Below are 27,259 nucleotides of genomic sequence, written 5' to 3'. Positions count from 1 at the left end.
AACTAGAGTTTTAGCCTGAAAATAAACATGGGGCTGTCCGTTTTCCTCCCGTCGGAGCCCATGCATTAACAACAGACACGAATTACACAATTTTTACAACTTCACCGCGAACAACATAAATATGACAATTAGATGAGACTCGGAGTATAAAGTTGGAGACGTGCTAGCGGATAATTCACAAACACTTTGTTTCAGGATAGTTTGGATAAAACAAGAGTTACAGCCGTTTTCTACAACCATATACCCCCCGCATGGATACCCATGTAATGACAGAATATTCAAGTTCTGTAACGTTTACAACTCCACTGTGAACTAATCACGACAGGTAAATCAAGCTCAGCGTAATGGTACAGTCGTCTAAGCGGACAATCATATATTTTTAGCACGCCGGTTCGATTCCCGGCCGCGGCGGCTGCTTTTCTGATGGAGGCGAAAAGCAGAAATGCCCGTGTGTTCGAGATTTCGGCAAAGGAGGTCAAAATTAATCCGGATTCATGCACTACGGCGCGCATCATAACCCCTGTGTAGTTTCGGTGCGTTATAGCCCATAACCAATCAAACGATAGTTTTGATAAAACAAAACTTACCGCCGTTTTCTGCGAAGCATTTGCAATACAGCTGGCTTTGACGCACGGCGTCTTTGTCATATATAGCACACAAGATGCCCGGGATACCACACACCCTCTTCCAGGAACGTATGCGGGCGATACATACGGGGGCTAGAGGTAAACAGCTTCACTGTAATGCAGACAACCCGATAGCCAGTGCACGTTACACAGAAAAACTTAAACATTTACTACAGTTGGCCTGAAGGCGCGATGTTCCAGTTTGCACCTCTTCGTGAGTAGGCTGGAGGCCCGTAAAGCACAATACAATGACCGCTCCAAATGCGGCTACGGTGTAGGCCGCAGAAGATGAACATCGCCAAAAGTACAAATCCTGGCATGTCACCTGCGTGAAGGGCTTTGAAGTATTAAATACGTTCATAAGAGACGGCGGTCAAATTTTAAAAAAAGCACGGCCCCAACGACACGCGCCAGAACAGCACGAAGCCAGGACGACGCGCACACGTGAGAAAGCGTCTACGCAAAGGTATGCGTATGCCCTCGGCACGTGCCGGCGGTATCATCAGAATATACGTGCGTGCGTGTGCGTGCGTGCGTGTGCGCGCGTTCATATCTGTGCGTAAAGACGCGCGCGCGTGTGTATGTGTGTGTGTGTGTGTGTGTGTGTGTGTGTGTGTGTGTGTGTGTGTGTGTGTGTGTGTGTGTGTGTGTGTGTGTGTGTGTGTGTGTGTGTGAGTGTGAGTATGTGTGTGTGTGTGTGTGTGTGTGTGTGAGAGAGAGAGAGAGAGAGAGAGAGAGAGAGAGAGAGAGAGAGAGAAGTGTAGTCGTGGGGACAGCCTGAGCCCGGTGCGGGGCTGACACCGGGCTGAAGCTGTCCCTTATTTATGTCCAAATTTAGTCTCCTGTTCGCTCCTCAACTTCAAAGCTCAATCGTTCTAATTTTATACATACATACATACATACATACATACATACATACATACATACATACATACATACATACATACACACACACACACATACATACATACATACATACATGCATACATACATACATACATACATACATACATACATACATACATACATACATACATACATATAGCGAATCAGAATAGGAAAATGAGGGGCTTGTTGAAATAAGACAGAAATAAGGGTTGGCAGTCGAGAAAACCTCGGAAAACAAAGGGGAGGATGTGGTAGGTCATTGAAACAGATAAAGAATTTGGAAAGAACGAAAGTGGGAAAAAAATGCCCGCCGGGTGGGATCGGACCCACGACCTTCAGAATACCGGTCTGGTGCGATGACCACTACGATGACCAATACATACATACATACATACATACATACATACATACATACATACATACATACATACATACATACATACATACACATACATACATACATACGTCCATAGATACGCACATACATACATATTAAAAGTAATTTAGGCATAAACACATGATTAGATCTTAAAACTGGGCTTGTTTTTTATATATAATTATCAAGTACTAAGAAAAACATGAATGCTGCGAGTTTTTGTTAAACTTATACTGCGTCGTGTAGAAGCAAAAAATACCATTTTTCCCCCTTTTCTCGTATTTAGTTAAGAAATTCTTATGATACGATATTCACTGAAAGAAAACGTTTAAGCAAACAGTGAAAGGAAACTTAAAAATCAATGGGCAAATAGTTTTTTTATGAGGACGCCAGTAAGGAGTCGTGAATATCTTGCATTATGCAAGTGTTCCGTATTCCAAGTGCAGACGGCCCAAAATCACGGCGCCATAGCGTCTCGGCTTCCACATGTTGGTGTAAGCCGAGACGGTATGTACGAAATGATTTTAGTGCATACCTTCAGATAAATTTAATCAGAATCAATCAGATTCTCGTGCGTACTGTGTTATGGTCTCTTGCGCGGAGAGTTTTTTTGTACATTTCAGCAGTTCACTAAGCACGGTTGTCATTTTTTTCCATTTTTGTGCCTCAGTGCATACGTGATACCGCAGTACACCAGGTTTATAGGCTGGAGCAGGGCGGCTATTTGGGTACCCAGCTTGCACTCGACAAAGCCGTGAATCCAGCATTTCGGCAGGTTTGTCTCTGGTCTCTCATAGCCTCTAAAAATAAAGAAAGCGTGCCCAGCGTGCATGTTCTTGTTGTTGTTGCTGAAATGTGATGCCATACGATGCAGTGTGATTCCTTAAAAATAGAAAAATAAACGTCAGTTTTATAAAATGGTCGTTTAGGTGTATATGTATTTGACGAAAAGTGATGGTCAGTTTTGTAACGCCTGCTGAGTCTAATAAAATTAATGACTGCTCCAAAACCAACAACGAAGTGGGGTCTCAGTTCACGCAGTCTTTGACAAAGGAAACATTTAGGACGCTCGTCCTTATCTATAAGCATGTTACGCCGGTAAATACCTGTTTTCGTTATTTTTAGCATTTATTTCTGATCCTCCCTCCGCTGTCCGAAATACCGGATGCATCCACCCATTTAAGGGTCCTCCCAACAAGGCAGCTTTCTATTTCGCCCAATGGCCTCGCCTGGCTTTTGTCATTGCCACGTGTTTGTTTCTGTTGTTATTTCTTCTGCAAAAGAAGCTGTCGCACAAGGGTTTGCAAGTTTTCGTGGCCAGATCCCACAATGTATATTTTGTGTCTTCTTGGAGTAATAATGCTATGTAGCACGATGTAAACGCTGAATGACTTCTTCGCTCGTTACCGTCAGACGGCAGGTTGTTGGTAACCTTAAGCAGCGCTTCCTGTCACTCACCCCCTACTTATCCTTTTCACGCTGTTGCGCTTATTCAATGCAGGAGCAAGCAGCCTGAGCCAGTATGCGCGAGTAAGAATTAAGGGGCAAGGAAACTGTATACACGTAACCACTACCGTCCGTGAGCCGTCATAGTTTATGGAGTGAACGGAGCCTGACAGATGCCAGAAGTGCACGCGCACGCGGCTGTAGCAAGGGCCCGCACGCCGTAGGTCTTGTTCAGGGGGCTGGAAGGCGTACCTGCTAGAGGGGTGCGAGGTGTAGCAGCCGTTGCCTAACGCGCCTCCCCTAATCCCGTCCGCGGCAGCAACGAAGACGAAGTGTCTGTCGTTCCCGGGTCCGTCTGGGTCCGTCGCGCGAGGACGGCTCCATGCGGGGATTACGGCGGCGCCCATGCATCGCGGCTACGGCTGCCATCAATCGCTGCCTGCAGCAGCATTCGGTCCGCAGAGTTTTTCTTGCCTACGAGTCCGGCGAATTTTCCGCCTTCTGGCCATCCATCGACGTCACTCTACCCGGCGCGCTCAGGCCATTTTCATCGTGGACGCCAGGCACACGCAAATAAGGCCCTGTTGTGGCGGCCACGGATACAGGCTTTCTAAATGCAAAGCAGAACTTTGCCTCGAACAGCGATATCGAACGCTGGGACGTAAACAGAGAAGTGTCTGCTCCGCGCTCTCGATTTTTTTTTCTCCTCCTCGAATTGAACGGTCACATTTCGGCTGCCCGGTGAATCTTGTGGGAATCTGACTTAGATCGAAACTATGCCCACATTGGTGCCTTCAATCACAGGGTAACGCGATAAGACAAAGCAAGCCCACGCAGGCTGATTTCATTTTTTTTAATTTATTGTGCGCTTGCCAAGGCAATGCAGAAGGACGCGCGATACCTTCTGCGAACAGAACTTTTCCTATGCCGCCTACGAGCTTGCATATATCCCCCGGTGGAGAGGCAGCAGGTCCCGCCTCTAAAGTTTGAATCCCACCGATGATATTTTCGAAACTTCGAGGGCGGCGTTCCACACTTTCGAAACAGAATGCGTATAAGTCCATATTTTGCACACCGTCCTCGTCATGACCAACCATGGCACGCTCACGCACGCATGCATAGACCAACCTTTCCACCTCAACAAAATTTTCGAGGTTTTACGCACTGATGCTTCACCTTGACTACGATAGGCAGTGTATTGCTGCTGAATAACTTCGGCAACCGGGATCAATACACCCCGAAGACAAACTACACCATTGGTTCATCCGACAGATTGCCGCAACCCAAATAACAATCACACAAGTTTTAACGTAAGCTTACAACAATTAAGCCAGATAACAAGGAACACAGTAGAAACAGTGACGACTGACGGACACTTTTTAGCCCGGTACCTTAGTGTGACGGGTGGTCCCGTACAAAAGCCAGACAATACTTGAGGATGACTGTGTATTGATGCCTCTGGTTCCGTCTGATGGCGCCGCTTGCATAATAGCATGGAGTTAACAAACTGACCACTCTGATATCTCTCTAATAACGTCACTGGGGACGTTGTCTAACAGGAAAATATGAAGTCCGTAAATATTTCTGTCACTTTTTGGGGGATTCAGGGGTTGCAATAAACGTCCATCGTAGCGAGTTATCAAGGGTCACTTCTTTAAGAAAAAGCAATATATGTCGTTTTCACGGTCCCTTTGAACATGCGCCGATATCATATATACACGGAATTATTTGTTTCTCTTGTTCACACACTAAAAAAAAAAGAAGAAAAACGAGCAAACGAACAAGAACAAAGCAGCTTTTGGCGGTCCGCAATCCAAGCCGCGACCTAGCTAGCAGTACAACTATGCTTTTAACCGTAGAGCGGCTGGTTCCGCTGTTGAGAATCGGAAGGGGCATGCATGCATTGCCCGATATGCCGACGAATATCGTCAGCGCGCTGTCGATACGGTGCACGGTGCACGGTGCTGAACAACGCTCGTGCGCGGCAGTGGCGTATCACAGTTACAGAGAGTGTACGGTAAAATCTGTATCGTGACGCCTCCTTTACGACTGCTCATCTCTGGCAACGCATTCTCAATTCTTAACTCGCGTTTGGTAGTGCGCCGAATGTTACATGTTTTTGACCTCGGGCATTCGCACTGTCCACACTCTTCGGGATACTATAGTACCAATTGGTGTTTGGCACTAATAAGTCGTACCAGCATAGGCCAGGCAACACAAGAGCACGTAAAACAAGGAACCTTTTACCACTCAAGCATCGACGCTTCAAACTGCTATTGAGCGAATGATACCGCAAAACGCTAGAAATATTTTGTCGCCCTTGCAAAATCCGAACTTTTGAATGAAACCGCAAAACATAGAGAAACATAGAGTCGCATCAAAGAAGCCGTCTTTGTTGCTCACTGAGCGGTATTTCTAACCGCCGCGGTGGCGCAGTAGCTAAGGCGTTGTGCGGCTGAGTACGAGGACGCGGGTTGGATTCCCGGCCGCGGCGGCCGCTTTTCTGATGGCGGCGAAAAGCAAAAACGCCCGTGTGTACAAGATCGGCGCACGTTAAAGATCCCCAGGTGGTCAAAATTAACCCGGAGCCCTCCACTACGGCTCGCCTCATCGCCTGCGTTGCGTCGGCGCGTTAAACCCTACAATCAATCGATTAATCACTCAATCAATGAGCTGTATTTCTGATAAGGCCGGGGAATTCATACCCCATGCATGTGCCACGCAGACCCTATGAGCACCCCATGGAACATATGGGAATCTTATGGGCGCCCAGACTGTGCGGTTACTCAACTTGCGTGAGCCCTGCGACTTCTGTGAAAATGTTCGATGCTCAAAAGGCCGCACTTTAGCCTCGGACCTTTGGTGTTCAAGGTACTAGGGCTGCAGTAGCGTTAGAGCATAATTAAACTGGCACTATTCGCCAGACTTACCAACCCCAGTGGCTCAGTAAGTACAGTCTTGTGATGGCAACCAAATTGCCGATTCCCATTCCACACCACAGTAGAAAAATCACGGGCAAGGATAGCAAAGTACCTGGATCCAGACTCAAGTATCCTCGTAAAACGGTTGGTCCCACTCTTCCTTGCGCCCCACGTGCACCGAATCTCGTCACCAATGTCGTTGTCGCTCATCACCCTCCTTGCCGAATGATCACCAGTGAACGCTATGGAATGTATAACTATATACTTTTGGATTACCGCACTGTATACGGCCATTTAAACGCAGCTCAGTAAAAACAACGCCTTGACTACCCACGACAAGGCGCACTCCGACTGTAGGATCTGCAAAACAGCCAAAGCCATTCCACGTTAATGCCGCCTTCAATCCCACCCTGGACCGCCCAACATCGTGCGCCGGAAACAAATTGTAGGAAGAAACACGGCTGTATGGGAACGATACATGCGTAAACTTACGCAAGACAAAGGTCCTGATGAATGGGGACACCTTCACAGATGCCTCACTTGATGGAATTCAAGCGGCCATTGCTTGGGTCTGCCCTGAACACCCTGCCCTCATTAGCAGCCGCCAAATTGCGCACACTTGCGACCTCACCAAAAAAGATGAACTCCTGGGAATATTCAGTGCGCTTCAACAACTGCGGCACTCTGGCTAACCTATAATATCACCAAGTCCAGACTAATTACTGACTCTCATACTGTGTTACAAGAACTTAACAAGGCTTTCACCCATAAAGCAACCGCCAACAGCGTAATAGCACTAATACAGACACTCCAACAACAAGGCATGATGGTTCAAGTTGCGTGGAAACATGGCCTCACAGTCGGAGCGTATGGAAATCAGCAAGCTCACGACGCTGAGAGGGGGTGCCTCGTCACTCCACCACTGATTTCCAGCTCTCCGCCCGCGCCTACTCCAGCGATACGGTGTTTGCGCCGCCACCAACGATTACAAGAGAGCCGAAAGCGACTCCAAGAGATTACCTCCCACAGCCGACGCAGGCAACAAGAGGAAAAGACGTTATCCGGAAATGGCATCATGGTGACACCTCCTTCACACGCCCCCCGCGCACCTTCTGTGGGAAGGGTAACCTATTTCCCCTAATCTGGTACTGTGCTACCTTTGACAACGACAGGGCCTCCATGCTTGATCAGTGGCCGCCTCCATCTTACATGCACGCACACCTGGAGCTACTCCGTAGTAACTCATCCTTACTCGGCGCAATACGCCAATAAAGTACGCGGCCTAGTATAGAACGGGTTTGACCATGTCTTTCAGGCGTCGCGCACGAATAAACACGACCAAAAAAAAAAAAAGACACATGAACCCTCAATGAACTTGAGTAGTACTTTCTTAGTTTACCGCCTCCCCTTCACAAGGCTTCGTGCCTCTTAAGGCTATTCATTCATTCATCTCCCTTCTCCGCACACCTCGTGAGAGAGTCCACAAATGTACTTAACTGAAGCTGACCTCACTGCTTTCCCCATGTCTATACATCTTTCGCTCTATTTCCCAATTCGCAACGTCACGGAATTCGACACGGAACGTTTACTACAAGTATTTCGTTGGTTTGAGCGTACACCTACGACCCTGAATTGTGGCCGCTTCTACTGAATTTATTTTATGAGCAAGAGGTGCCCTCAGAGCACGAACATCTTCCCGAAACATCCTCCGCCTTGTTCCCCGTGTCTGACCACCACGCGGATTGCCCCTCCCGATCTCTTGACACCCGGAGGGGCCGCTCTCAACCGAGGCCAAAGAAACGCGCGCTCGAGTCGCTGCCCGGGTCTATCGGCGCGCTCCTTCACGCACTCAGAGGCTCAAAGGCGCCCGGGCGTCGGGCGCCCCCGGCTCGGTCCTCAGCGGCTCACGTGCGGGACCCGCTATCCCGCACGAATCGGCGGGGGCTAATCATAAAAAAGCAGTTTATCGCTCGTAAACCGGGCCCGTAGGAAACATCATAAACAAGCACTTAGGCGGCTGCCGCAGTAATGGTCATCGCCCGCGCTCGCCTTGGGCTTATTTCTATAACGGGGAGCCCCTCTTTGTTTCCTTCCCCGATCCCCGCCACCCTTCCGCCTCCAGCCGGGCCGCTCCTTCCGAGCGCCGTTCGATCCGCCCGGACGACTCCGCAGACAGCTGCGAACCGCACGCGACCATACATCTTTCGACAGTGCGACAGATAGATGCCGAAGACGGGCGCACTTGGATGCTCCCCGAGAAATGCCGCCTCCGTACGTACCTGCGCTTTTTCGAGGCTTTTTGTTTGTTCACTTTTCGCCCGTATTGCCCGTGAAGTAAGAAAACTTTGTGTGTTTGTAAGTCCACGGGGTTAACAACACGACTGTGGCGGGGGAAGGCTATAGGGGGCGATTCTAAAAGGACGAAAAAGGGGGAAAAGGGCCGCGGTAAGTATGGCCTGCCTGCAGTGTGCTCGTTTCCGCCGGTCCTACAGCTGCTCCGGCTCCCGCGCAGGCTTCGTAGAAGATGGGGAGAGTGTTTGCCCGTGGTGGCGCCCCAGCATCTCCGATGAGACCGCGTAATGAAGCGCCGCCATAATGGAGACGGATGCTGGCAATTAAACGGGACAGGCTGCCCCTTCCCCGTTGCGCCCATTCAAATTAAAACGCCAAGCCATGCAACAGCACCCCTAATAATCGGGGACAAACAACACACACGCAAGGAAGACAAACGCGGTGACTCTGAAAAAAAAAGAAAGGTACTTCGTTGAAGGAGCCTGCTGAATTATGATAGCCTAAACGCCCCATGAGATTCGGTGCGTTCAGGTATGGAAATAAGATTTCAAGGCGTCGAATACTGAATTCCCGAATATATGTTTCGATGCAAAAGCCTTACATCTTTAAGTTACAGGGAACGCGTTGTGAGGTGCAGAAAGTCGCCGTGAGGTATAAAACATAAGAGATGTAGATACCCGTCTTGATGCAACTAGTAGCTCGGTCTTGGAGTTAAGACGCGGGGCGGGGCCGCTAAGCGAGCTTAAACGTTGTTGTGTCAAAGTGTGTGTAATATTTCTGCACAAATAAAATATTTGCGGTTACGTCCGTAAGAATGCTCTAAACAAAATGAAAGCAGTAACTTTGCACTAGATACCGGATGATCGTTCCTTCTCTGAATTAATGTTTTGATTAGTGTAAGATACAGCACATTTATGCTAATAAACAGGAATTTCCTCGTCAGTTTTTAACGCTTTTCCTTTTCTGGCCACAGAGGACAACCCGGCCGGCTATCATTGTTATGTCGGAGAAAAAGAAAACCAGTTTTCCACCGCAAGTTTTCAGAAATCTTATGGCTCAAGTTTACACAAGTTGCGGAGTCGCTCACAGATTTTACCGATTGTCGTCAAGAGAGAATGAACATCGCGAAATGCCGCACACACACAAAATCAAAGACACGGTTCATTCCTTCTAGGGAAAAGACTGCGAACTAAGCTTTCAATAAAAAACGACCTCACGGTGAAGCAAAACAAAAGAGACGTCGCAGTTCGCAGCGCAGCGCAAAACACTTCTAGTGAATTTCCTTCGACGCGCTGAGAACACCGGCACGGGATTAAGGCCTCGCCGACCGTATCCACGTCTGCAATTAGCCGGGGCCTACAGCGGGGGCCGCCCTGGGCGCGCTATTACTGGCGGCGAACGAAAGCGGCTGCAAATCGAAAAAGGATTTGCAGGCATGCTTCCAACCAGCTCTGCAAACTTTCACGCCTTCGTGCCCGTTACGTGGCTGTTTGAGTCTTCTTTTGCGTCCCCCTTCCCCCCTTTTCTTTTTATAGAGACAAAGCGCCTGATCGATTGCGCGGTCCCGGTAGATTACTAAAGGCCGAAAACCGGGTCTCCGGTGTGGGGACATTTCAATTTCCTCTCCGTTCCATTCTTAATCCATCGAGACAGCCTTGAGCAAGCAAGCTAGCCTATCCACGACGTCGACGCTGTATAGCACCACAAATATAAGGCCACACGTATAACACCGCAAGTGGAGCAAGTTGTGGGATTATGATGAGTTGAGGCAGCTGTGTTATAGTATAGCAGAATGAGCGCAAAATCCTCGCCCTGGGTCACGTGGCGAGCGATGCATGCACAGCATGCACCCACTCTAGCGAGAATTGCTCTTCAAAACCAAAACATAATTACACTGTCACAACGGTGGAGGTGCAATAATTGTAACCCCAGGGCACAATTAGACGATGTTACCCGCGGTCAATTTTGGTGGCACAAATTTAGAAGAGGGGGTGGAGGTCAGCCAGCCCCGTCTTCTATAATCCAATCGCCACGAACGTTATACATCCAAACGCCACGGACGTTCAACTCAAGGAGACGACTGAAAAGAGTGGACAACCGGCCTCCGCAAGTGCCTTCAACACGTTCTGTTTGCGGACATAGTACTCTAAAAGAGAGGGGGGGGGGACGGATACCGCAGGGCAGCTGGGAGCTTTCACGCGCGCCTTCCGCGCAAAACAGCGGCTGCTCCGAGCAAACTCGGGGGCCGTAACTTATGACAAATGTGAAGCGCTGTTTCCAACTCGAAGCTGCAGTGTGTACAATTCGTGAAACAGTACCCTAACAAAAGAAAAAAAGACACAGTGGTGGAGGCTGCTGTTGAAGCTCCGACAGCGCGAGCAGCTAGCAGGCACGCTCCGAAGGCCGAGAGAGCAGCAGAAAACGAAGCGCGCGTGCGCACAGCGTTTGTTAATTAACGAAATCGAATTCCGAGTTTAAACCGTGAGTAAGCGCATGATGGCTTGGGTCAGAAACCCCGCAGAAGTCACCGCGCGGGGCTTCCATTTTCAGCGCACCTCTTTCCCGTCTTCCACGCCAGTGCGCTGGGCTCTAATTAAAACTGTTTGTTTTCATCGCCGCAAACGTCGCCCCAAGGTCCATTCCGCAGTATTTATATCGAATTACGAACCAACTAACGAGAGGCGAAAAAGGGGAACACGGCCGAAGCACTTTCGGGACTTCTTTTCGAAGCGTAAACTTCTTTAGAATAGCCCGCTCTGATTACATTGCGGGAATTTCGCGAAAGGCCGTAAACACGGCGTGATACAATGAACGCCTCAACAGTCTCGTCAGATCTAATTCTTAGATTATATACTCGCAATCAATTTAATCATGATCACGTAAAGGATGGAACCGGCGCTATTCTAGAAAAGCTTGTAAAATTAATCTCAGAATTAATGCCTTAGGACAAGAATTCCAACATATTCACAAGAAGGGTGGTGTCAAGAAGCTGAAGAATTACAGACCTAGCTATACTTTCGGTTTGTTTACGAAGAAATAGTTATCCCACACAACGGACGCCTAGATTTCCAACAACTGAGAACAGATGGACTTGGGAAAGGCTACTCAATAATTGATCACATTCATGTCGTCACTCATGACATCCGCAGAGTATAATAAATATCTCTGCATGGAATATATATATTACGAAAGAGCATTTGATTCTGTAGACACCACTGCAGTACTGGAAGCATGAAAATACCAGGGAATAGAGGAGACTTAAATTAAAGAAGACTCTTCACTTAGGGAACATATCCAAGGGATGCACGGGAACATTACCCTACACAAGAGAAAAAAAATTTCAATCAGCCAGTGAGTGAGACAAGGAGACATCAAACCTTCAAATTTGTTTACAGCCAGTTTGAACGGACCATTCAGGAAAGTTGGATGAGAAAAGACACGGCTTTACGACCAAATGGAGAATATTTGAGCCATTTGAGATTTGCGGACGACATTCCCTTGTCAAGTGAGTCAGGAGAACGCATGAAAAAATGCTTCAAGAGATATATACCCAGAAAACTCCGTCGTAGCGTTAAAGATGAATATGAATATATCGGAAGGAATATATCGGAAGCAATGCAAACAAACACGAATGCCTCCCTTTTAGCTTCGGTAATGAAATGAAAAGTCGAAAGTGCGAAAAACCGTCGTTTTTGTTGTCCGGTACAGAAAATGGCCGCCGCTGCAAAAAGTAAACAAAAAAACCCCTTTGATTTTGCATCGGACTTGAACCCGGATCTCCAGATAAGGAGCCGAGTGCGTTACCAACACGCTATCTCCGCACGTTGGCGATAGTGGAACCGAAGTTAGAGTAGTGCATGCCGCGAGACACGTGAACATCACGTGGGTGAAACAGAGGCCCCCCAGCCGTTCAGAACTCTTATTCTAGGGAAAATGTGGTGCGTGTCACCGGTCTGTCTGTTGGATTAATTCGCGTCAGAAGGCGGAAAAACGAAAGCGAAGAGACAGACGCGTATACAATGCAGCAGTAAAAAAACCTTTGTTAATTATCGCCAGAAATTCACCTTCAAAGCCTGTAAGCCGACTTAAACGCCTCGAGGAAGTTTTTGTCGAAGTTTCCAGGGAGCTGTGCTAACTAACCAGCCTGACAGCGACCACTGAATACGTCTATACCCAGCAAATCGCATTGAGGTGTATGCGTGACACCAGCCGTGCCGTCATTTTTTAATGGAAACTTAGAGCGAACATATATAATCACCCCTTTTTACTCTCCGCAGCTCGGTTAGGCATCAAATTAGCGGTGCACGAGCTAGGGCAAATAAAATGCGAAAGCGGTGCCAAGGGAAAGAGCTCCTCTTGAAAGATACAATGACCTGCTGGGTGGTAGCAGCTGTACAACGTAGCTACAGACAAGTTGCCTGTCGACAGTAGGCGCTCAGGTAGCGAGCAAAACAAAAAACAAAAAGCTTAAGACAGCCGCTTGGTGCAGCCCTGTGGCATCGGACCCCGACTTGCCGGAGCAACCGCACACCCTAGGAATTCAATATAAGGGACGAGATCTGCGGCCTGGAGCGGCCCCGGCATGCCGTGTCCTGGCCACAGGCGCCCATTATGAGTCTCAACTGTCAATCACACAGCGGGGTGACGTCACGACAGGGCCCACCGCCGAACTCGACGGTCCCGGGCTCGAGGGGCCCCCGCCGTGAGGCCCTCGGGGCGCGTCAACAAACACGCGCAACGCCCCGACGCGCAATCCAGGCGACAGAATGACTCATGCCCCGTTGAGCTGCTTTAGAAGCGCTGAGGATATATCTGCTACCGAGTTCAGGTTCGCCACGGCTGACGTTGCACTCGAGCCTTTCGCTTTTGCTTCCATAGGGAGCGATTGCTATAAATTGCTTCTGGTTAGGCGCTTTTCTGGCTTGTGGGCTGAAGTGAGCATCCACAGCGCGCGATACTGCAGGCAGTTCGAAAGGTCTCACACACCTGCAAAACTTAAAGTGCCACCGTTGGGTTACGCCAGGCTTCGCCAAGAGTGGTAAGGTGACACTCAAATATTCTTAGTTATATTCTCAATTATATTTCAGCACGCAAAACATGCACGCCCCAGAGAACTCGTTCAAAACTCAGGCATTACCGCAATCAGCATGCCCACAGTTTAGGGGCGGATCTAAACCACCGACATATTGGGTAGAGCAGCACGCTTTCGTGCAGCTCTCAACATTTTCCTGCTGTGCCAGTTCGGACGACCCATTCATTCTCACTGGATCTACCTCTGTAAGACACGCTTCCCTGCTTTAGCGATGCCAGATAGCCATTCAAATCGAACTCGCTAGGTAGCCGCAAAGCAAACTCAGGCAGAACACATTCCTGATGACTGTCGATATGAAGCTTTTAGCATTATTCCGGCTGTATAACAGATCTGTGCTGACGAACTGCCACCTCCCACTCCGCGGAGTCCTTCCCACCACCCCTTCAATCCCCCCCCCCCCCCTTCTCTAAACGAATTGACGTCCTACCAGGGCAAAGCGGTTACAAGATACAGACAGTCCAAAAACTGTGTGAAGGTCCCAAAAGTACCGCAGGATTAAAAGAGCCCACTAAGAACTAAGAAATCAAGAATGAACACCCAAGGGACCCTGCAACACTTCCGACACTGCTTTCTCTCTTTCCTTTGGGCCTAGAAACACTGCGAAAGCTACAGTTATTGCCAGCCCAGTACGGCACTAATACGGGGTTTGCTCCCCGCCGCAGATACGCCTTTCCATTCCTGCTTCGCTTTTGTGGCGATTTTATTTAAAGGGTTTAGCAAATGCGTTCACTGCTGCAGCACAAATGAAGCCGGCCAAAAGCCGCTCCGTCACTGCAATGACGTAATTCGAGCGTTCAAACAACGCCAAGGCTAGGAGAGAGGGGGAAATCTTTTGAGCAAGTTTCTAAGTTACCTGATGGGCGTACAGCAGCACTTCTTGGCTGTGGCACTTCGTGACGCCCTATACTAAGTAAAGGATGGGTTTGTTGACTACGTTCTGAAAGCATTTACGATTAAGAAAAAAAAATTGAAGAACTAGTGTACCAGGGTCCCTTTAGTTTCGACGAGGAAACCTGCCTGTCCATCCTCAACGCTTAATGTGGCACACTTAGCCTTTATAAGAGAATGCTATTAATAAAAGCCGCTTGGGCCTTTAGCCTTTGGTATTAGAATCATTATATTGCACCTGAAAAAAATGTCTTCCCGACAAAGCATTTGTGTATAGTAGTGAAGCCGCCATATAGCGTTTCATATGCATTTGGTCTTGCGGTAGTATATAATAACAGGCTCTCAGGTCTTCCTACTTTTATTTCAAACTTATTATTTTGCCCCTGAGAAGAGTGTATTCCTAGCAATGCAGGCATGTACTAGTGAAGCCAGCTTTCAGGGGCCCATGTAGCGCTTCAAGCATTTATCGCACCAATCCCACTTGTGAGTTTCTGCAATTTTGAGGCGAAAGCCTCGGATCTCTATGTTTGAAGCCCGCGCGTTGTGGTGGGGTACGCGAAATTGGCGGTCCAAAAACGTTGAAGTTGCGGAGCCTGGAAGGGTGAGGCGGGGATTGCGCGCCCGGAAAAGGAAACAGCAGAGCCGAAGGAGGTTGGGCCGCTGCCGCACGAGCAATGCGAGCCACCTTGAGAAGTGAAGGCGCCGACTGGGGCCGACAGGAGTCTCCCGGGGCTGGCTAGCGGTATAGTGCCTAGAATTCTAGGCACTATACCGCTTCTAGGCACTATACTAGCGGGTGGAACAAGCTTCGGAGTGAGCTGCCCAAGGGGCTGGTCAAGCGGTGACGGGCGCGGCCACAAAATTCAGCTGTAGTTTAAAAGGACACACGACCGATTTTTGTGGAGTGCATGTCCTCCAGCTCACATGAAGGCCAGCGTTTTATATATTGGGAAACATCAAGGGATTTCTATATAAACAGGCGCAAATAATTTCAATTTTGCACTTAAATTTCTGGTCTGAAAGGTGTGTAAACGTGACAATACCTTACGTATCCAAACAATTCCGTCGGTTTTGACGAGTGATTCAAAAACCGCATGAAGGAGTAGGAAAGGTTATCGCTGTTTTAGCCGGGGTCAAGTTTTTAAACACCCCTCTAATCTCACGTGCAGTTAAAAGTATGCTGCAGCACGGCTCAGTGTCATGGTTGCCGGCATTCTTTTTGGGCGGGACACGTATGGCCGGTAGATCTAAAAATTGCGATTTATAAAGTTCTGGGGCGCTATCAGCAAAATCGTTTCGGGCTAGGGTGTTTTAAGTGACGTCCCTCAATTTGGAATAAAGAAAATATGCTCGAGAAAAATCGGTCGTCTGTCCCTTTAATGGCAGACCAACGGAAGGTCCGACTGTGTTTGTCTTCAAATTACTAGAAACCAGTGTTGTACGGAACGGCGTTACAAGGAACGGCGTTCCTGGAACTAGTTCCTTTTTGGAGGAACGTAGGAACGCCACCGTTTCATTAAGGGTCGGTGGAACTGTAACGGTAACTCGTTACGTTTTTGAAGGAACGGCAGGAACGGCGTTCCTGCCGTTACATCGCTAGGATTTGGCTGTTTTTGATGCCAAGGCTCGAGTACGAAAATCCACAAAGCGCTACTGCATTTCTCTTCCTATAAGATGGTCAATTTGCCCGCCCTTCAGCCGTACGTGCTTCCTCGAAGGTCAAAGGCAGAAGAATAACCACGCAGTAGGCCGCAGCTTGTGTTTGCTTTCATGCTGGTTGCTTGCGCGGCGTTCGACGGGTGAATAGCGCAGCCGCGAGAATGCTTTTCACCCTTCATCGTTTGTCTGGGGAGGCCATAATGCGCGTCTGGCCGATAGAATTGTTCCCTGGCGGGGAAAGAATAGAGAGTTTTAGCAGTCCGTCCGTTCTGTCGTATGCGTTGTTACTGGGTTGACCGGGACCCGGCTGGGCACTTGGGCATTCGTCGCGGTAGGGAGATTAGTTTCGCGGGCCTGCCTTCGCCATGTCCGTGCCTCCGCACCCTTCCTACTCGCCCTTCCGCGCGCTCAGGAGCAGACCGGTCCCGGCCAACCCGGTAACAACGTAGCCAACGAAACGGATGGACTGCTAAACGGGATCCGGACATTTCGGTGTCGGACATTTCGGTCCAGCACGTTTCAGTGTGGACATTTCTGTGCACGGACATTTTGGCGCACGACGTCTTGGCCCAGACATTTTGAGTGAGGGGATGTCCCAGGCATTCTTTGAACATTTTAGCTTTAATATTGTAATTTCGTGACTTGATATGATTTTACGTTCGAGACTTGTACTTGCGCCGCCGTTCGTGGAAACGAACGCTAAACCCTGGCGGAGCATTGCCACGTGAAACCCAATTTCTGTAGCAGATGGTAAAAATTAACGTTGGTAATTTGGATCCATTCAACCATTTTTCTGTTATTTTAACATTCGTGTGAACAACCCTAATACTTTAAGTGTTACCAAAGCGCTTTCCTTTCACTTCCCTCAACGGTGCAAGACGCTGCTGCTTTTAATCTATTCCTCCCCCCCCCCCCAGGAAAACTTCCGCAAAAAAGCAACAGAAAAACGAGGTCGATTAGGCGCGTGTGCATTTCGTTTCCATTAATCTCTCAATCAATATCGCCTTCGTTGCATTCGGTGTCAGTTCTGCTTAAAACTAAACAAACCAACCATCGCACCTACGGTGGCGTTACTTAGGGGAGGGGAAAGCTGAGCCCCGCCGGCAATCATCCCCCTAAGTAGAGAGAGAGGGGTGTCACTTGTGCTTCACCATTGCATCGACTGGACTTCGAAAACTTGAAGGCGACTGTTGCCGCTCTCGTCACACTAGCCTATTCATTTTTTTTTTGCTCCTTATAATGGGAGGAAGCGATGTATACTTGGGGTGTCCATGATATGCACGACTTGATGAGTTAATTCCCAAGGGGGCGACTGAAGGTGCAAAAAGAGCGATTCCTGGAGTTGGGGCGCCATCGGTATGACCGGGACGCGCGGAAGGGCGTAGCCAGCAAACGATAGTGGCCATTGTGTTCTCAGCGGCTTTTGGGGTGGCTTTTTGTGTCACATTATAGAGGTTTAGTGCGCCCATGGTGAATGTAAAGCTTTTTCTCTGTTTTAAACGCGAATTGTGCTATGTAATTGTTCTGAATGTATCACCCAATTCCTGCAAAAGCCTCCGCTAAGAGGCTAGCAGTATGTTCTAAATAAAAAAATAAAAAATCACTGCGGTGACGCTTCGGAGACCATGAACTCCACCACGCCAGTAGGATTTTTAGGGGAAACCGAAAATAATATGGCTGAAAAAGAAATATGGTCGAGATTCGAGCGTACAGGTGGGAGGGGGGGGGGGGGCGCTAGAACAAAGAATTAGAATGTGGTAAATGTAGGCTTGTAAACATTAAACGAAGGTTGGTTGTCCCGTACACAATGGCTGGATTTTGTATGCACAACAGGTACGCGCTTAATCAGCATTTAGGACATTAGAACCTGCGGCTGTTTTCCAAAAGGCCCGTTTTTCCTCCCCGACAATATCCTAGACCAGTGTTCGCGAATTTATTTTAGCAAGGCAGCCCAGCCTACGTAATACTCTTCATAATGTTTTCTTCATTCTGATGGACTAGCTAATGTTTGTTACTTTTGGATATTGAGAGTGTGCATGTAATAAATGTAATTTGAGGGTGTGATTTAAAAAAAATACAAAAGAGAAGGTAGACCATCGTAAACACGGGTAATTGTCTTAGGTAAAAAAGAGCGAATATAAATTAAGAACCTCTCATAAATGAAAAAAAAAACGTGTGCTCAAGAATTCAATCGGCTGCATAACAGGTGTCCCCAGGAAGAGGTATTAAACAAAAAAATATAGAAATGTAGAATTTCTAAAAATACCTGGCAAAGATCGAACATGGCATCAATCAAAAAAATAAATTCACTGCTCCAGATTGTTGTCCATAACTCATGTTAAGCGGAAATAAAAATATAACGGCTGTCGCAAAGAGGCAAGCACCGGTCGCCGAAGTTTGGACACCGAAATGTCCGCACCGAAATATCCTGCACCGAAATGTCCCCGAGCCGTCTGGAGTTTGTCCGGTGCTCCCTGAAAAAATTCGCCTAGGAGCGTTTCTTTTGATTATCTTTATCTCCAGATAATCTGCTGCCGGTGGTGTTAATATTCTTATAATATACGTAGTTCGATGTGAGTTTTAAATGTCTCACCTAATTTCGACCCAGGATTATCCGACACTATATTTTAATTTAAAAACCTAATTGTAACGTTAATGTAACGACACGTTCCAATTTTCGAAGTGGAACTGGAACGCGTTCCTTTCGCAATAAAGGAACTTGTAACGGGAACTCGTTTCAAAATTGGCAAGGAACGAGGAACGAGCTTTCGTTCCTATTTTGGAGGAACGTGTACAACACTGCTAGAAACCTCCAAGCACCTCCTGCATTTTTTTAATGCGAAGCAACTTTGACGAGTTCACCACGATTTCACGTTGTTTCTAAACGTTTGCGCGAAGCAGTGCAGGAAGGAGCGCCTTGGCTCGAAATCCGGCGTCGGATCGGGTGGAGCGGTAAGGGTGAGTGAAGGGTATTCACTTAGCAAACACAAATCTGTAACACACGTCTCTCCAGGAGCCGGATTCCAGCGATAACGCCCTGCACAAAGGATTTGCTCACACAGGCCGAGTTCAAGCAGCGAAAACGTAAGTGCACCGAGACTGCTGGCGCTGTTGAGCTGTCTCGTGCCGCCATACAATAACGAGCGCGGAACAGCATCGCACTCGAAGAGCCTCCCAAACGCCGCAAGAATGGGATGCTATTCTGGAGCAGCGTCGAAGAGACAACGAACACCAACGGCCGCGTACTCCTGAGCGGCGGCGGCGGACCGCTGCTTTGAGAATCGCTTCACTAGTGAGCCGTTCGGGACCTCCTGTAGCGCCTGCGAAAGGCTCTGGTTTTCCTCAGCCGTCCACCCGGTCCACGATTCATGGTGTCTTTAGTAATTACAGTACCAAACCAAGAATACTTCGCATTATTCTGCTCGCAACTGTGGTTGTGGCTGTTTTAGTGTTCATCTAAAAATATAAACGCAAGTGAACCTTTGTTGCCTTGTTTGTTTTAATGTTCATCTTAAATTATAAACAAAAGGTAATCTTTGTTGCTTGTTGTTGTTTGTAGGCTTTGTTGTTGGAATACGTGCTGGCAGATTGCCAGTCGAAGACAAATAAAGACCGAAACGAAAGACAAACAGTTTCATTACTGAGTAGGACATCGCGAGATCTGGTATTATGGGGCGTTACTGATTTATTTTTTATTTATTTATTTACTCAGGAGGTCCAAGAATGTCCGTACAGGGTACAGGTTCAGGCAGCTTGTAGCGGTAAGTCAAGCAAGGCGACGGACGACCGAAGAAAAATGGAGCGAGGAGAGAAAATAAAACTTTTTATTTAGTTGAAAATGAAAAGCAAAAATTAGTACGTTGCATGACAAGGGTCTCGTGAGGTTCTGAATAATGAAAGCCTGCTGTGCTGGAGGGGGAGGGCGTGGTCAACCACCCACCCCTTACGTGCTTGAAGGACCACACCACCAAAAAGTTAAGAGGAACGCATCGACGGAGTTGAGTTGAACAAGAAAGGGCCCCAACCGCCTCATGTTCTTTGGGTGAGTTTTGTTACAAAGGTAAACTATGGCAACAAAACACACTTGCAACGCTGTTTTGCGATCTAGAAAGCGAGAGGGCGATTCTGTGCGCACTTCAAAAATTTTAAGGCGCAAGCCTTAAGCGTCGTTGCTGCTCCCGTTGTTGTCCGGTCAAGAAAGTGGCCGCCACTTTAAAGAGCGAATAGAAAGTCCACGTGTGATCACACTGCATTTGAACCCGGGTATGCACATGTTAGCAGCCCAGTTCCCTACCAACTGCGCTACTTCCGCCCGTTGTCAGCGTAGGATTAAAGGTGTCCTTGTGGCTGTTCCTTTCTTCGTGGCTTGGGGGGAATGGCCAAGAAGGGGATGGGCCCGATTCACCAAATTCACAAAACTACGAATTGGAAACCTAAAAGTTGTAGAGTAGTGCGCACCGCCGGACATCTGAACGGGATTGCACGTGATCAGAACAGGTGCACACTAGCTGCGCAGAACCGTGATTATAGGGTGGCTGTGGCGTGTGCCAGTCTGCTTGCTGACGTAATTCGCTCCGTGAGAATAAGAAACGAAAGCGAAGAAAGTGAAGCGTACGCGGCGTAGCGTAAAAGAAGTTGTTTTTGTCTTCACAGCACATAAGCAGACTTCAGTGCCCCGAGGAATTGGTTCTTCGTGATTATCTTCTACCCAATGAAATCGAAAAGGCTTCTCTGTGTATTCCGCCACCATATGAACGGTTCGGCCCCGGATTATTTTAAAGCAAAGGTTTCTACCTCTAGCAGCCCACCGTTTCGTCGTGGCGTGCGCCACAAGAAACTCCCAACCAGGCGAAATAAAAACTACCGGCACCGCCAGGGATCAAACCTGGGCCCGAAGAGAAGCGGAGCGAGAGCCCGTCGTCTTGCCCACTAAGCTGCGCCCACACGTGGAGACGGGGAGACAGACGCAGGTTTTGATTCAGCAGCTAGAGAGGGGAAGGGCGCACTTTGGATGCGACACATGAAACAAGAGTGAGGGGCAGGCAGTGAGAGAGAAGACGCAGTAGCCGCGCGTGCCGCCATCCTCCTCACCTTTGGAAAGTCGCTCCTCTCCGTTTTCTCCCTGTTGACGCGTCCGCCACTCTAGCCCGGCCGCGGCTGACGCTGCTGCGTTCAGGACGACCCCCCCCCCCCCCCCCCCCCCCCCCGCCACGATTCCCAGGTAACGGCTGGCAGAACCTCTCGTTTCACTCTTTTTGGAGCCACGTGTGAATTCAAGTGACGTCACATGGGCAACTGTTGTGGGTGCCGTTTACAGCTTTGCTTTACAGCCACATTCACAGGGTGAACTGGCGCGCTTCTTTTTCACACATGATTTGGGGGTGGTGGGGAGGGGGAAAAGCCAGGAGCGCGGTGTCGCAGGCGCTGTGGATGGAAGTCGCACACGAGGGTATCCGAGTCCACCTCTCGTCTGCGGTCCCGCCAGCGCCAAGCGGAGCGTTGGGCCCCACACATCTGCTCCCGGACAATACTGAACGCCCGGTGGTGTCTCCTACTTGAAGGACTCCTGGACGTACACTTTTGCCGGTGTCTTTCAATTCAGGCACGCGCACGTGACCGTGCCGAAGGCGGTCGCTCCTTTTAATTCGTAGCATTCTTTACTATCCCAGCAGCCCCAATCGTGTAACGCCGCGCATTTGCACAAAACTGCATAATTGGCGGAAGCAACGCATTTAGTTGTAATAATAGCAGAAATGCAGGTAACTGGTAGAACGAATTTTTGAAAAACAAAAAGAAACGGCTAGAAAATAAAATCTTTATTCAAATGAATTACAGAAATCATCACTGCGTTTTAAACCTCGATCCCAAAAAACAGACAAAAATAAAAAAAAGCACGGAAGGGAACGACAGAAACACGAATAGAAAAATCGCGAAAACTGAGCAAGCATGTAAAGTCCTGCATTAGAAATGCATAATTTGCGGATATAAGACATTTCATCTTCATAATAACGAAAGTGAAGATAAGTGATCAAACCTAATTTCGCAAATCTATAGTATAAGGTACCAAAGATGAAAAAGCACCATCAGAGTGAACTAACAAAATCAGAAAATGCATTTGAAACACCATTCCGAAAAACGAAGACAAAAATAAAGCCCGCGGAAGAACTACGCAAACACTAGTAAAAATATCGTGAAAACAGACCAACCATGCACTATGCCTTGCACCTGAGAAAAAAAAATCGCTATAATAGCGTAAACGTACGTAGTGGGGGAAAATAAACGATGAAAAACCTAAACCAGTAACATTATAACAACCTGCAATATAAAAACCACCCAATGCATCTGGCTATTCATAACGAAATCTGGCTACAAAAATCACAATGAGACAAGCGGCTTAAGAATGCTGCATATGAGTAGGCAGTTCTCTGAATTTCTACACATGCTGTGAAAGGCCAAAGCCTTTGATCTCTGTTTCAGGCAAGCCCATTGTGAGGTACGGAAAACCGCGAGGTGCGCAAAGTAGGAGCGCAAGCCTCGTACCGAGCAGTACCGAGCGCCTGGAGAGAGAAACAGCACTGCCGGAGGAGGGCTCTGAGAAGGGGCGACGGAGCGGAGCGCCGGAGGAGGTGCAGGGATGAAGGCCCCGTCGGGGTGAACAGGAGACTCCTGGCGATGGCTAGCGAGCGGAACGAGCTTCGGAAGGTGCTGCCCGCAAGGCTGGTCAAGTGGTGACGGCTGCAGCCACATAGTTCGACAGTTCAACAGCTTATGAACGGAAGGGCCAACCAGGCTTTCGCCTTTACACATCCTTGTATGTTGTGAGCACCACCCCGAAATTTTGAGACGCGCGTTTCTTCAGTTCACCTCAGTATTCCACTATGCACCTTTACTGGGGGGCAACAGAGTCCACACAGATATCCGCCTCGCGAGTATAAATCCCTCATTGAGAGCACTAGCAAGTAACTAAAAAGGCCTAGGATAAGAGACAACGGTAACAAAAAAAGAAAATACACTGAGCGAGTGACTGCTTGCATTCTAAAGAAACTCTATGACAAAACTGGAGAAACCCGGCCTCAATCAGTAGCGCAAAAGTATTCGTATATTTAAAAAACTTCACAATCGGGAGCACAAAACTTTTAAGAACGTTATAAAAACAGCCTTGGATGTCGAGAGGGAAAGAAGACCAGGGGTTGAAATTTCAAGTAACAGAGAAAGTGACAAGTAGTTGGAAGACGTCCTCCTATCTGCGTTTGCTTTGCCCGTCCTTTAAGAGCGACTTCGAAAGTTGTAGGAATCAAGTAGCGAGCGGAACGCGAACATACGGACTTTTTTTCTTTCTGCGGGCGTAGATGCTGTGGGCCGTGTTTACAAGGTACCCCTACGCCCGAGCCTATGCGCACTCGTGCAATAGAGCGGCGAGTTCGAGCGCGTACGCAAAACACAAGCCCACGCGCCAGGAAAGGAGATCTCGGCGCAATCGCGATCGCTCCACGGACATCCAAATGGCCACATTTGCTGGGGGTCCCGAAGCGAAAAATAAACTCGGTTGGCGCGCGCGCGAGCCTCGACCGCGTTCGGCGAAGAAGAGCTTGTCCAAACACGCGAGCCCTGTTTACGCACCGAGTGTTTGCGCACGGCAGAGGCGTACAAATGGGCCTCGCGCACCTGAGCGCGCTGGCTTCGAGAGCGCTCCGGCCATCAGGCGGCGGCGGAGACCATGAAAGCGCCGGGGGAGCCTGACAAAACACGGACCGCGGCGCAACGACCCCGGCGCTCCTCTCGCAGGACATCCCCGCCGCTCGGACACACTTCTGTTGTCCCAGCCCTTGTTCCCGCGCGGGGCTGCCGCGAAAGCAGCCGCCGCCGGGGCTCCTGATTACTGCCGCGCGGACTCCGGCCGTCCGAAGAGGAAATACGACGCGACGCTTTACGAGGGCGTTGCGGAGCGCTAGCACCGATGCGAGAGACGTTTACGACGGCCGCCGGCTTCAGTGAATGCGGCCTACTGGGCCACTAACAGGGTTAGCGCGGGGAGGAGACGGACAGGTGAGTCGACCAGTACCGCCAGCCTCTTTCTGAACTCGGCCCGGCGGGTAGAGAGGTTCCGCTCAAAGCGTCGTCGTAGTAAGGATTCCTGCGCGAAGAAGCCCCTCGCTGGACACGACTCGTGCCTCCGTCACCGATGCCTCGTTTCCGGTGACCGCTCCATCGGGTCCACGAGGTGCCATTAAAGAGACCGGACACAAACCGGACATCCTTAACGTGTGCAGGAACGACGCGTCCTTTTTATGTCTCACCATGGCCAACTTTGCTGGACTGGCACGTTCTATTTTGCAAGCAGTTGCGAAACCGAGAAGTTAGGAAGAGCGCAGCTGACTGGGTATGCGGCTGTGTATGTCTGCTTTTTATAAGAACGCATGAGTGCATTTTCAAATTTCCGGAATAATTATCTCTCGAAAGTATTGGTAAAACAGAGAAAGAATCAGAAAAGAGAAAACAGAGAAGAGAGCGTGTGCACGCAGACACCCGTACGTACGCAGAACATACGCAGACACCCGCACGCCCGCACACCCGCCCGCCCGCAGACGCATGCACACACAGCAGTCGCAATAGACACACTATTCGACCTACTCGCCGTACACACACGTACACACAGCACACAAACCTACTCCTGGGGATTTCTATAGCTAGTTTGGTCATTTCTTGTGAAACTAACAAGCAGGATCTTGTGGCCCCGTTAGATTCTCGCGTGAATATAAAAAAAAAAAACACTTTTTGGGGGTGCTTAGAACTTTCCAAGAATGTGAAGGCAAAAGCCTAGTTGGACCTTCTGTTGATCCAATGTTGAACTTTGTCGAACTTTGCGGCCGCGCCTGCGACCGCTTGACCAGCAGCCCCCTGGACAGCACCCTCCGAAGCTCGTTCCGCTCGCTTGCCACCGCCAGGAGACTCCGGTTCACCTCTCAGGGCGGCTCGTAATTCACGTGTGGCCGCGGCCTACCCTCCTCCAGCGCTGCACTCTGTCGCCCTTTCGCAGAGCCCTCCTCCGGCACTGCTGTTTCTCCTTCCCGGCGCCCGATCCCGACTCGCGCTCCTACTTTGTGTACCTCGCGATACTCCGTGCCTCACAACGTGCGTGCATGAAACACTGAGACCAAAGGCCGTGGCTTCAAAAAAAAATCTTCAGAAATTACGAGAATTGTCCACTAATGCGCAGCATTCTTACGCCGCTTGCGAATTTTCATAGCCAGACTTCGTTACGAGTAACCACATACGTTAGCTACTCGTTTGACTGTTTTAAAGTTTCCCATTGCTTCTTGTTCCGGATTATGTGCAATCAGTCTATTATAGCCAATAATGCTTGTGCAGAAGCAATGCATAGTGCGCGGTTGATCTATTTTCATGCTATCTTTATTCGTGTTTCCGTCGTTTTTTTCCTGGCTTTAATATTTTTGTCTTCGTTTTTTGGGACGGTATTTAGGGTGTAATTTTTTATTTACTTAGTTCACTTCGATGATTTTTTGTCTGTGGTACTTTTTGGAGTTTCAAAACCAAATTTCTTCAATAAACTTAATTTATGTTATTATAACGATACAATGTCTTATATCCGCAAAATATGCATTTTTGTGTAAATTCAGGGCATTACACGCTTGGTTAGTCTTCGCGATTTTTTTATTCGTGTGTCTGTCGTTCCTTTCTCCTGGCTCTTTTATTTTTGTCTTCGTTCTTTGGGATCGAAGTATAACACGCATAAGATGATGTCGCCAATTCACTTTTTTTAAAAATTTCGTTTTTTTTTCTATTTTTTGTACTTTCTAGTTTGTTTTTTTTTTTTTCAAAATTTTGTTCAGCCAATTGTCTCAATTTTCGCTGTTATAACGACTAAATGTGTCATTTCCGCCACGTGTACACTTTTCCGCCCTAGCCACGGTGGTCCACTCTATGTGGGCCTGTCCTCAAGATCCCTTTCCCTCCACAGTTAATGAAGAGCAGTGGGAGGGAGCGCTCGGCAGCTCGGACCCAGAGGTCCACATACTTTCGGCCACCCGTGCTGACAGCGTCGCTGCCGGCCTCAAAGCGGCGGCCCCACAATAAAGTGATTTCTTCTCCTCCGCAAATGCAGTACGTCGCATGTTCTTGGCTGTTGGGGTACTTGGCCAAGAATGCTGCGCACTACGCCGTCTAGGCTATAACACTTGTGGTGGGAGTACATTACCATTACAGATGGCAAGCCCCTACCCGTCCACACGGGACCTCATCACGGCGGTCTTAAGCACCAGCGCGTCATCTACACGGACACTGCCATGCTCACTACAGCCAGCTCACACATTGTGTACGCCACGGCCTGGTTCGATGAAATTACTGGGCTTAAAGGTCCGCATCACCACATCGGTGTCACTCTGGCCCACAGCACACAAGATGAACTGCAGGCCATTTGTGACTATCCCGACGCAGCTCTCCAGGAAGACCTAACGAGATCCTCTGTACATCCCGATGTGTGCACAGACTCACAAGCAGCGTATCGAACCTGTGCCTATGTGCGATTCACCAGCCCTGTCACCGAAGTCACTCGCCGCAAAGTTATTAACTCCGGTCGGAGCCCCTCCCCAGTCGGGACGTTGGCGTCCTTGCAATGCTCGTCCTCAAAAAGAAGCCGATCCCACGGCTGAACGACAGCTAAGTCAAGCCCGCCGGACAGCTTCCCTCCTGGCCATGTCCAACCCTCTGCACATCCCTGCAGTTCCTTCCCGTGAGTTCCCGCGGCGGGAAACTGGGATCATACGACGAATTCGAACGTGAACACTGCACACACCGTGTTTGCTCCACCGTTTTCATCGCCGTGGAATCGCTCCCAGTGTCCCGAGCACCTGCAGCACTTGCCATATCAGGAAGACCTACAACATCTAGTGTGAGACTGCCTCCCCGACAGCATTCCTCGGTTCCGTGCCCTCACCAACACGCGACTTGGACCGTAGCCCACATCTCTCCATTCCTTGTCCTGGCGCCGCCTAAAGCTCCTGCTGGGTAGGCTACTAGCTTGTGGCACGCGCTGCTGCTTTTTCTCTTGGAC

General features: G+C 48.9%; 1 protein-coding gene across 1 annotated transcript in view; it reads right to left on the bottom strand.

The window, feature by feature from the left end:
• Positions 1 to 27,259, bottom strand: part of LOC144155857 (kelch-like protein 20) — a 203,971-nt gene that overhangs the window by 164,314 nt on the left and 12,398 nt on the right. The gene's annotated exons all lie outside the window — the stretch shown is intronic.

Source organism: Haemaphysalis longicornis, unplaced genomic scaffold (assembly GCF_048455015.1).
Source record: "Haemaphysalis longicornis isolate Haplotype H1 unplaced genomic scaffold, Haemaphysalis longicornis Haplotype H1 scaffold_1, whole genome shotgun sequence".
NCBI lineage: Eukaryota > Metazoa > Arthropoda > Arachnida > Ixodida > Ixodidae > Haemaphysalis > Haemaphysalis longicornis.
The sequence above is the reverse complement of the archived record's forward strand: the minus strand, read 5'-3'. Positions and strand labels throughout refer to the sequence as shown.